The sequence below is a fragment of the Miscanthus floridulus genome, chromosome 7, assembly GCF_019320115.1.
Source record: "Miscanthus floridulus cultivar M001 chromosome 7, ASM1932011v1, whole genome shotgun sequence".
NCBI classification, from domain to species: Eukaryota; Viridiplantae; Streptophyta; class Magnoliopsida; order Poales; family Poaceae; genus Miscanthus; species Miscanthus floridulus.
In genome coordinates this window covers 70,609,592-70,620,009 of record NC_089586.1, presented here as the reverse complement: position 1 = coordinate 70,620,009, position 10,418 = coordinate 70,609,592, and the positions used below count along the sequence as shown (strand labels likewise).

The window sequence follows — 10,418 nt, the reverse complement described above, 5'->3', positions numbered from 1 at the left end:
GGAGTCACGCTATGTTCACCCGGTACGGCAAATCCTAGTGCCCATACCACGATGGATGTCCAAAGACAAGCAGAGGGCTTACTGTATGGGAGTTTTAGCGGCCCCTACAATACTGTAGGGGGAGATAGTGGCTGCAGAGTACTATATCGTGTAGGGTATGGTCCCTGGTACAGTGGTTTTGACTTGCGAGCCTTGCCTTGCCTTTCTTCGCACGTCTTCTAGTTCCTATCGAACGGGGCACCCCTGGTCGAACGGCTCCAGTTGGCTTCGAGTGTGTCGATCGGAGAAGAGCGGTGAGCAGGGTTCCCACGAGCCCCGATTGTGGGGTTGGAGTCGCGGGGTCAAAGTAGGAAGTAGCATTTTGGGCCAGGCCTTCCGATTGGAGAGACCGCTCAGAGACGGCTGGTGCCTGAAGCGACTGCTCCGATCGGAGAGGTGGGCCGAAGAAGTTGACGAGCGAGCGCTTGTTCTTTTGGGTAGACCTTCCAGTCGGTGATCGGACTGCCCTTCTAGCCCACGACCGGACTGCCCTTCTAGCCCATTGTGTTTTAGACTCTTGGGCTGGCCCATGAACTACATGTCGTTTTCCTGGGCCGAGCCCGGGCGTGGAAGCCGATCCCCGAGGGACCCCGGGTTTATGAACCTGACAAATTGTTTATAATAGGGGTAAGAAAGATAATTTTAGGATAGTGGACACACACTTGGCATTCCTCAAAGGATAAAATAAAGAGAAAGAATAAAAGAATAATCTAAGTTGAGTAGGCATTGGTCTAGTATAGTTATACAAAGATTAGTTAATGATCATACAAGCTACATAATTAGTTTTAGGGCTAACTGTGAAGCAGGTCAAGAGGCCACCGAGTACTAGTCTACCAGCAACCTCATATGACAATTTAGACTCCTGCCCCAATCGAACGTGGGGGATTACAAGGGACGCACAGGGCTATCACCACCTGCTGCCTACCCCTCAACCATGGAAAAGGACAATACACTCACATGTCTCTCCATACCCAAGCACCATGCTTGTGCACACAAAAACTACACAAATCCCCCCAGGTCCCTAACCCTACAGATTGATAGGTAAAGAACTTGGGCACACCTAATGGCATGATGAACCACCGCCTCAACTTTGCTCTAATTTTAGTTATATAAGTTATATGAGTGTTTAAGCATAAAGTCATGTGTGCTACTTTCATGACATACAAACTATAGACTAGTTCATATATCAAGATTATAACATGATAACTATACTCTAGTTCATAAGTATGACTATAAATATCATACGAGAGCATAACTTTGGAAGAACTCATATCTCTATTCATACCCAAAGGTCTCTTCTTATAAGGAGCCAAGCTCTCCAAGGTAGCTTTGCCTTGCTCTAAAGCTACTAAAAAGTAAAGCTACTACTAGAGAGTGAGGTGTGTGAGGTGATGCTCAAGGTGAGTGTGTTTAGAGAGGGGGGGTACCCCTCTACTTATATAGGAGCATAGGTGGTGCTACGAGCTATAATTGGCATGAGGATCGGCTCTCACTGCCTTAGCATGGTTCCATGTGACCGCCACAGCAAGGAGGGGCTAAGCAGTGCCGGCATGGGGTCGGGAGCCCCTAGGCGTCGGCCACCCCATGACCGTGGCCTCTCGCCACCACCTTCGCCTAGTAGACAATGTGCTAGACTAGGATTGCTTTCCCATGGGTTTTTGCCCCATTTGAATTGATTTGATGGGCGTCTCCCTTGTTCCTTTGCACAAATCATTGTCGGAAAGTGCCCTTCAGTGAATTATTCCATGTATTTGTGTTTGTGACCTACAAAATAATGTTCTCAAAAGACATGTGGAACTTGCTTAGTAGTAAATGCATATGTGATCAAGATTGCTTATTTCTCCTCTTTTTGTGTCTTAATTGGCGGTCAGAATTGATCGGTAAAGACCGCCAACAAGCTCCCCCAAGCTTAAACTTTGCTTGTCCCAAGCAAATAGCGAAGTTATTGGTTGTTGATCAGTAGTTGCTACGATGACGAATATAATTCACAAGTGCCATGCCTATAACAAAGTATTCTTCCTCAATTTAAATATGTTGGCATTCTATCTACCCTTTTAACTTAATCCCTATGGGGCTTATTGCTTTTCCAAGTCTTAGGTAGTTGCAAGATAGAACGGTTTTAGTAGAATTACCAATCATTCATTCTTTGATCAACCTTCTATCCGGAGGTTTTATGAGTTTTGCAAAATAAAATATAAGTTCCTCAAATAATTCACTCAATCGCTCAATGTGCATGATCCTCACTAAGACATTTGATTGTTTTGCCTTCTTTTCATCCTATCTCTAAAAGGCTTTGAGTGGAGTTTTAGGTAGGTATGAATGAGAGGCATACTTATATATCATATATTGCTAAGTCAAAAACTAGATCCAAGGAGATGCAAGTCATACACTTTGATCAAGATGTGCAAGTGTGTGGTATATATATTTTTCTAATCCTAATATTTTTGTACTCCTTTGATCATGACTTTCTCTCATTTGATAGTTGCCTTAGAAGTATGGGCTATCTCTCTCTTTTTCAATACTTTGGAACCTTCATGTGTTCTGTTTTTTTCTTTTTTTCTTTTGTTGCTTTGAGAGCTTCATGTGTCTCTCTCTTTTTTAGCATAGCCTCATACTTATTTTTGGCTTTTGAAAACTTTGGAGAGAGACTCATGACAAATGAATGAAGTTTTTATTTTAGGTGGTTGGAAAACATGTTTTTGCGTAATCTCAGTGTAAGAGTTAGCATTTTAATTATGGGTGTTCGTGAATCTTGATCATGGGTGCATGACGAGAATCTCAACAAGCGTCACAAAATTTTGACAAAACTCAATGTGAATATAAGTAGCATTGAGTTTTGACATCCAGGGTTTTGAATATGAATCATGTCATATGGCCATGGTAGGAATTCATAATCATCGAGAAACTTTTGATTTTAGCATGTTTTAAAGAAAAACTCTGGATGTCAAGTTTCTCTTAAAATAAAGTCATATCATATTCTATTTACCATATCATAACTTGCAACAACTTAGAAAAGGATAATGCTTTTGCAACCCACAAGTTTCAAGTTTTAGGGTGAGACATTTTAGCCAACAAACTTAAATCCTGGGGAATACTAAGTTACAGCCTAGACACTGATGAATTATAGACAGAGCAACTATTCATCATTTCAACAAAGGAGAAACTAAACATTCTTAAATCACATATGGGAGTGGAATAAAAATTTTTGTTGTTTTTATCATATTAATTTTTTTGGATTTTATATTTTTGGATTTTTTGAATGCTAATAAATAAATAAATACAGAAAATAAATAATGCGAAAATTAAAATGCAGAAAAAGGTATTACTTACCTTTGTAAAGGTCATCCCCCAAGCATGCTCGTTGCCTACGGTCCGGGATTGAATCCCATGTATCATCAGTAGGCCGCCTGTTGTTCTCGATGTTGCTGCAGCATTGCATTCATTTGCACCATTTGTTATTGCTGCTATTGATGCCACTAGGCCGAATCCTACACGTGAGTATTAAGTGTGTTTTGGATCTCACTAGTGTGGATTTCTAATCCTCCAAGGCGGTTGTTGATGACCTCCCATCTTGAGATGGACTGTCGTGGTTGCACAGGTGGAGGGAGCCCCTCATAGTCAGACAAGTGCAATGTCCATGCTGCGGTGTCAGCCTCTGCCCATCCAGATCCTCTGGCCTTGTGTGTCTACAAAATATGCTCCCAACTAGAGTGGTGCTTGGGTGTGAACCTTGGTACTTGCCTAGTCAGGAACAACTCTAGGTGGAACACCTAGGGCATAGCTAGAAAAGGCTGCGGCTGCACCTGCGCCTGCTATGAGTTGCTTGCTTCGTTTCTAGATCTGCTCTTTATCACTGTGCCAGAGATAGAACTTCTATGAGCTTCCTCTTGTGGAACAAGATGGAAGGTTAGCACAGGGGAATTATACAAACGAAGACTTGGGTTAGGTAATAGGATCTCATTTGTACACCCCTAAAAGAAGAACACAAGTCATCTAGTTGCATTATGTTTCAAATGATGTCCTTGTAACAAGTAATGCTCATCGATAATAAGGCGTGGAGTTAAAATGTATTCTACTTCTTGGTTTTCCATTGCACCAACACCAGTGGCAAGAGATGTGCAAGATATTGAAGTAGAAAATATTTTCAACAATTCTAACCAATGGTTGAATATTTCTTTAATAGGAGCAAATTTAATCTTCTTGATCATGGCATAGAGTATTTTCATTTCGTCATTATGAACAACTCAAATGTCTTGCCTAGAAAACAAAGTCATGGCGATCCAATGATGCATGACCCTTAACGTAGGGTGTTGGATGTCCATGTTATGGGGTACAAATTTTCCAACTATGACTTGACCCAAAATTTCATTCCAAAATTTATGGCGATCAAATCCTTTAACAGCATTATCTATGTCAAGTAAGCATATTTTTATGGAAACCTATGTGTTGGGCAAGATCTGTCCAAGAGAAAAAATACTCTATTTCAAACAGACGAAAAGTGATCCCATTGTTGACTTCTTTTAGTGAGCGTAAAAAATTGATGGTTAAGAGACGAGAACCTTCTTCCAAAATAGGATCAATTTCTTCCCACCCAATGACTTTCCAAATAGAGGTGAACTCGACATCCATACCTATGGCTTGGAGAAGCGCGAGGTCATATAATGGCATGGGCTCGAACTCGTGGTCCTTGATGAGGTGGTAGGCTTCCATCCCCTAGACTCTTTCCAAGTCAAGGTGGGGCTCATCATCTTCATGCATAGGTTGTCCTTGTTCTTGCTCTTCCGTCGGCACGGTTTCTTCATCTTCATGCATCGGGCTTCCTTCATGCTTGGTGTAACGTGAGCTTGAGCTTCCATGGGAGCGCTTTGAGCTTGATCCCGTGATCTTCTTGATGACACCAGCAATAGCCTTCCCGAGCCTACCCATGGCAAAAAACAACAAAACAACAAGCAAAAACTCAAGCGCGGGTTAAGGATTAGCACAAAAACAAATTGATGAACTTGAGAACTAGCTTGAGCTTGGAATTTTTGCAGACCTTTCTTGCACTAAAACTTGTTGGAAAATGCTTAAAAGAAACTTGAGAGCAAGTGAGTGAGTGAGAGTGTGAAAATGTGAGAGTGTGAGAGGGGTGAGGGGCTCTCCTAGGCTGCCTCGGTATTTATAGAGGCCAAAACCGATAGGAGGGAGAAGGGCCAACGGCCATCTGCGTGTTGTCCAAACGGCAGGGCCAATGGCCACCTGAAGGGGCCGATCGACCCAAGGGGTCGCTTGCCCCCATGGTGGGCCCATTCGGTCTGCCCTTTGGTAGAGAGCCCCAAACGGCTAATTCAAACATGGAGCCATTGGGGTTTCGTCCAAATCCCCAATGGTTTGCTCATTTTTTTTACATTCCAACAAATTTTTATTGAATTTTTAATTTTATAATTATTGCAAAAATGCTAATTAGTAATAATAAATTATTCTTATTCAGAAAATGATTTTTGTGGGATTTTTCGAAGATTTTGATTTTGAAAAAAAATCAAAAAATTAAAATTTTAGGAATATTGTTTTGAATATTTTAAATTTTAAAGATAACCACTGATTTACCTTCGGCAAGGGTTTGATGTTTTTGGTCCATCGAACAAGACCTCTCCTCCTTCATTGATCTACAGCTGCATTAACATTTTTGCGGGGATTCTTGAGTTGCACTGGGGTTTTCCCCGAATGATCGACACGAATAGCGGCAACTATTTATGAAATTTGAGCTTCTATCATTTTGTTAAAACTTAATTGATTCTTTACTACAAAGGATAAACTTTCTATTTGAAAATTTATATTTTCAAGAATTTTATCATTTGACATTAATTTCTTTGTAATATTTTCATTAATTTTAACCTGGCCTAAAACCAAGTCTTTGAAGTAAGGTTGATTCGAATTGTAATTTGAGTTGTAGTTCGAATTACCTTGTAGGCGGGATTGGTTATTCCACCCATTATTACCTAGTTGACAAAACCTGTTGTTGATCAAGGCAACTTCTTTATGGGTTTTGGGGCTATCATTCTCGAATGGCCAATGTTCCCACAGACTTCACACGTCATGTGTGAGTCCATGGCCTAGACGGTGCCCATCATGGCATCTTTCTCTTGGACCCATTACTCTAGTCTTTTCATCAAAAGATCTATTTTTGCAGAAATCATATCCATCTCCTTCATGGTATGCATTCCTTTTTGTGTTTTTCTTTCCTCCCCCTATCTTTGATTTGACACTATTTTATTAATGAGAGTCATGGCTCCATCAATGGTGAGGGAAAGGAAGGTGCCTCCAGCAGCAGCATCGAGGTGGCCCCTAGACATGGGTATTAATCCATCATAAAATTTTTGGAGCACTAACTAGTTTTCAATCCCATGGTATGGGCATGCTTGGATGTCATCCTATAGCCTCTCCCATGCCTCAAGAATGGTCTCCATGGAGCTTTGCTGGAAGTTTGAAATTTGTCCCCTTAGGGCATTGGTTTTGCCCATGGGGAACAACTTAACGAGGAATGCCATGAAACATTTGTCCCATGTCTTAACAACTTGCTTTTCCTTGTAAAACCACTCCTTCACCTTCCCTGAGAGGAAGAAGGGAAACAAGCAGAGCCTGATGCTCTCATGTGCGACATCCTTGATGAAGATCATGTCGCACAACTTGAGGAAGTGTTGGAGATGCGTGTTTGTGTCCTCGCTAGGCAAACCATGGAATTGGTTTGCCTGCACCATCATGATGAGGTGGTACGGAGCTCAAAGTTCCCATCCCCAACGTTGATAATTGGCCCAATGGGCATGTTGGCAACAGCGGGGGTGGAGTAGTCACAGAGGGTCTTGGCCATGATTGGAGTAGCAGATGGTGCGGGGTGACTGGTTCGACTGTCGGAAGAGTAGCAGAAGAAGCAGCACGAGACCATTTCATCCTTAGGAGTGCCTCTAGATTTTCTAAGTAGTTTTTGGATAGTTTGTAATCAGTCATACACTATCCTATTTTCATCCACAATAGGAGAAACAAGCAAAGTTAGCCTGCATAAACAATGGCTACCTTACATGCATATTATCATGAACGTGTCCTACTAGATTCTTTAATCAATATGCCTTCCCCAGCAACGGCGCCAGAAATGTTTGTTGGTATTTCTTAGCGTCATCACTAATGATTAGCAATGCCACTAAGTAATAGCCTAATAGTTCCTTAACAATTTTAGATATTTATCGACAAGCGCACAAAGCTATCATTATAGCATTTCACCCGGAAGTATTCAGGGTATCATTATTTGTATTTTTCCCAAAGGAAGGCATTTGATTAAGAGTCTAGTATGGATATGAACTTGAATAATAATGCTTGTAAGTGCACCAATTGTTTATAATAGGGGTAAGAACGATAATTTCAGGATAGTGGACACACACTTGACATTCCTCAAAGGATAGTTCCTTAACAATCTTTGTATGTCTAGTATAGTCATACAAAGATTAGTTAATGATCATACAAGTTACATAATTAGTTTTAGGGCTAAGTATGAAGCAGGTTGGGAGGCCACCGAGTACTAGTTTGCCAGCAACCTCATGTGACAATTTAGACTCCTACACCCTAGTAGAACGTGGAGGATTATAAGGGACGGACATGGCTGTCACCACCTACCGCCAACCCCTCAACCGTGGAAAGGGACAATGCACTCAATTGTCTCTCCACACCCAAGCTCCATGCTTGCGTATATAGAAACTACCCAAATCCCCCTAGGCCCCTAACCATATGGATCAACAGGTAAAGAACTTGGGCACACCAAACAGCACGATGAACTGCCACCTCAACTTTGCTCTAATTTCAGTTATATAAGTTATATGAGTGTTTAAGCATAAAGTCATGTGTGCTACTTTCATGACATACAAACTATAGACTAGTTCATATATCAAGATTATAACATGATAACTATACTCTAGTTCATAAGTATGACTATAAATATCATATGAGAGCATAACTTTGGAAGAACTCATATCTCTATTCATACCCAAAGGTCTCTTCTTATAAGGAGCCAAGCTCTCCAAGGTAGCTTTGCCTTGCTCTAAAGCTACTAAAAAGTAAAGCTACTACTAGAGAGTGAGGTGTGTGAGGTGATGCTCAAGGTGAGTGTGTTTAGAGAGGGGGGTACCCCTCTAATTATACAGGAGCATAGGTGGTGCTACGAGCTATAATTGGCATGAGGATTAGCTCTCACCGCCTTAGCATGGTTCCATGTGACTGCCACAGCAAGGAGGGGCTAAGCAATGCCGGCAAGGGGTCGAGCGCCCTTAGGCGTCGTCCACCCCATGACTGTGGCCTCTCGCCACTGTCTTCACCTGGCAAGCCATGTGCTAGACTAGGTCAAGAACCCCTCACAATCACCATGATCTTTGTATAGTATTTAAATCTTTTGGCTCTTCGCCGGGGAAAGGTCAAGAACCCCTCACAATCACCACGATAAGAGCCAGAGACCATCACCACCCTCCGCTCGATGATCCTCGCTCCTCCAAGCCATCTAGGTGGTGGCAACCACCAAGAGTAACAAGCGAATCCCACAGCGAAACACGAACACCAAGTGCCTCTAGATGCAAACACTCAAGCAATGCACTTGGATTCTCTCCCAATCTCACAAAGATGATAAATCAATGATGGAGATGAGTGGGAGGGCTTTGGCTAAGCTCACAAGGTTGCTATGTCAATGCAAATGGCCAAGAGGGTGAGCTTGAGCCAGCCATGGGGCTTAAATAGAAGCCCCCATGAAATAGAGCCGTTGTACCCCTTCACTGGGCACAACATGGGGTGACCGGACGCTCCGGTCATATTGACCGAACACTGGACCTCAGCGTCCGGTCATGCGACGCGTGCCATGTGTCCCCTCTCTTCAAATGTTGATCGTCCGATCTCAACGGTCAAGTGATGACCGGACACAGCAGCTCAAAGTGACCAGACACTGAACCCCAGCGTCTGGTCGTTTCCAGTAAGCATCTAGAGATGACTTTTCATGACCGGACGTGTCCGGTCATGCTTGACCAGACTCACCCAGCGTCTGGTCACATGGTGACTCTCCTATGCATGACCATATTAGTGTGACCAGACGTAGCCAGCCAGCGTCCGATCGTTTCAGCGCCAACATCCGGTCAACGACCGACATTGTGCTTCTTCTGCTGCTACTGACCGGACATGCTGGTCCTTCAGAGACCAGCGTCCGGTCACTTAAAGTGACCTTCGTCTTTTTTGTCTAGGATGCCAGTGGTACCGTCGGACTATCCGCACTCTACGGGCGGACACTCCGCCGGTGAAGTTCCTAACCCTTGCTCAAATGTGCCAACCACCAAGTGTATCACCTTGTGCACATGTGTTAGCATATTTTCACAAACATTTTCAAGGGTGTTAGCACTCCACTAGATCCTAAATACATATGCAATGAGTTAGAGCATCTAGTGGCACTTTGATAACCGCACTCCGATACGAGTTTCACCCTTCTTAATAGTACGGCTATCGAACCTAAATGTGATCACACTCTCTAAGTATCTTGATCACCAAAACAAAATAGCTCCTACTATTTATACCTTTGCCTTGAGCCTTTTGTTGATCACCAAAACAAAATAGCTCCTACTATTTATACCTTTGCCTTGAGCCTTTTGTTTTTCTCTTTCTTCTTTTCAAGTCCAAGCACTTGATCATCACCATGGCATCACCATCATCATGTCATGATCTTCATTTGCTTCGCCACTTGAATGTGCTACCCATCTCATGATCACTTGATAAACTAGGTTAGCACTTAGGGTTTCATCAATTCACCAAAACCAAACTAGAGCTTTCAGGTGCTATGAGCTATAATTGGCGCGAGGACCGGCTCCCACCGCCTTAGCAAGGTTCCATTGACACTAGGTCTCTCTGACCACTTTGGGTTGCTCACGAGAATCTGATCAATGTCACATGCCACATGGTGTTCCCCTTATGGCATGTAGAACCACCACTGCTTCTAATACTTCACATTCATGTTCAATGAGGCAGCGATGTATTGGCCAACCATCCCATCCCGAAGCTATAAGTACATGCTACTGAAAGGTCCTAATGGCTAGGGGGGTCAATAGCCTATTAAAAATTTCTACAACAACACTTAACAAATTGGTTAGACAAATATGAAGCGAAGCAAGTGTTCTGCTAGCCTACTAAAAATGCAAGCCACATACCACAATTCTAGTTTATATAGTCTATATCCACACAATGGCTATGTCACGACACTAAGTTAGTGTGCTCTCAAAGGCTAACTAAAGAGCCTTACTAACCAAACTAACAAGCTCTCACAACTAGCTACACTAAAGAGCTTGACAACTAGTTTGTGATAATCTAAAGAGAGAGCAAGATGGTTA

The 10,418-nt window shown here is 42.6% G+C and overlaps 1 non-coding gene across 1 annotated transcript; it reads left to right on the top strand.

Moving 5' to 3' along the window:
- Positions 1-6,417: 6,417 nt before the first annotated feature.
- Positions 6,418-6,524, top strand: LOC136468199 (small nucleolar RNA R71). The gene has a single exon (XR_010761733.1). It is a non-coding gene; the product is annotated as a small nucleolar RNA R71 (small nucleolar RNA).
- The last annotated feature ends 3,894 nt before the right edge of the window (positions 6,525-10,418 follow it).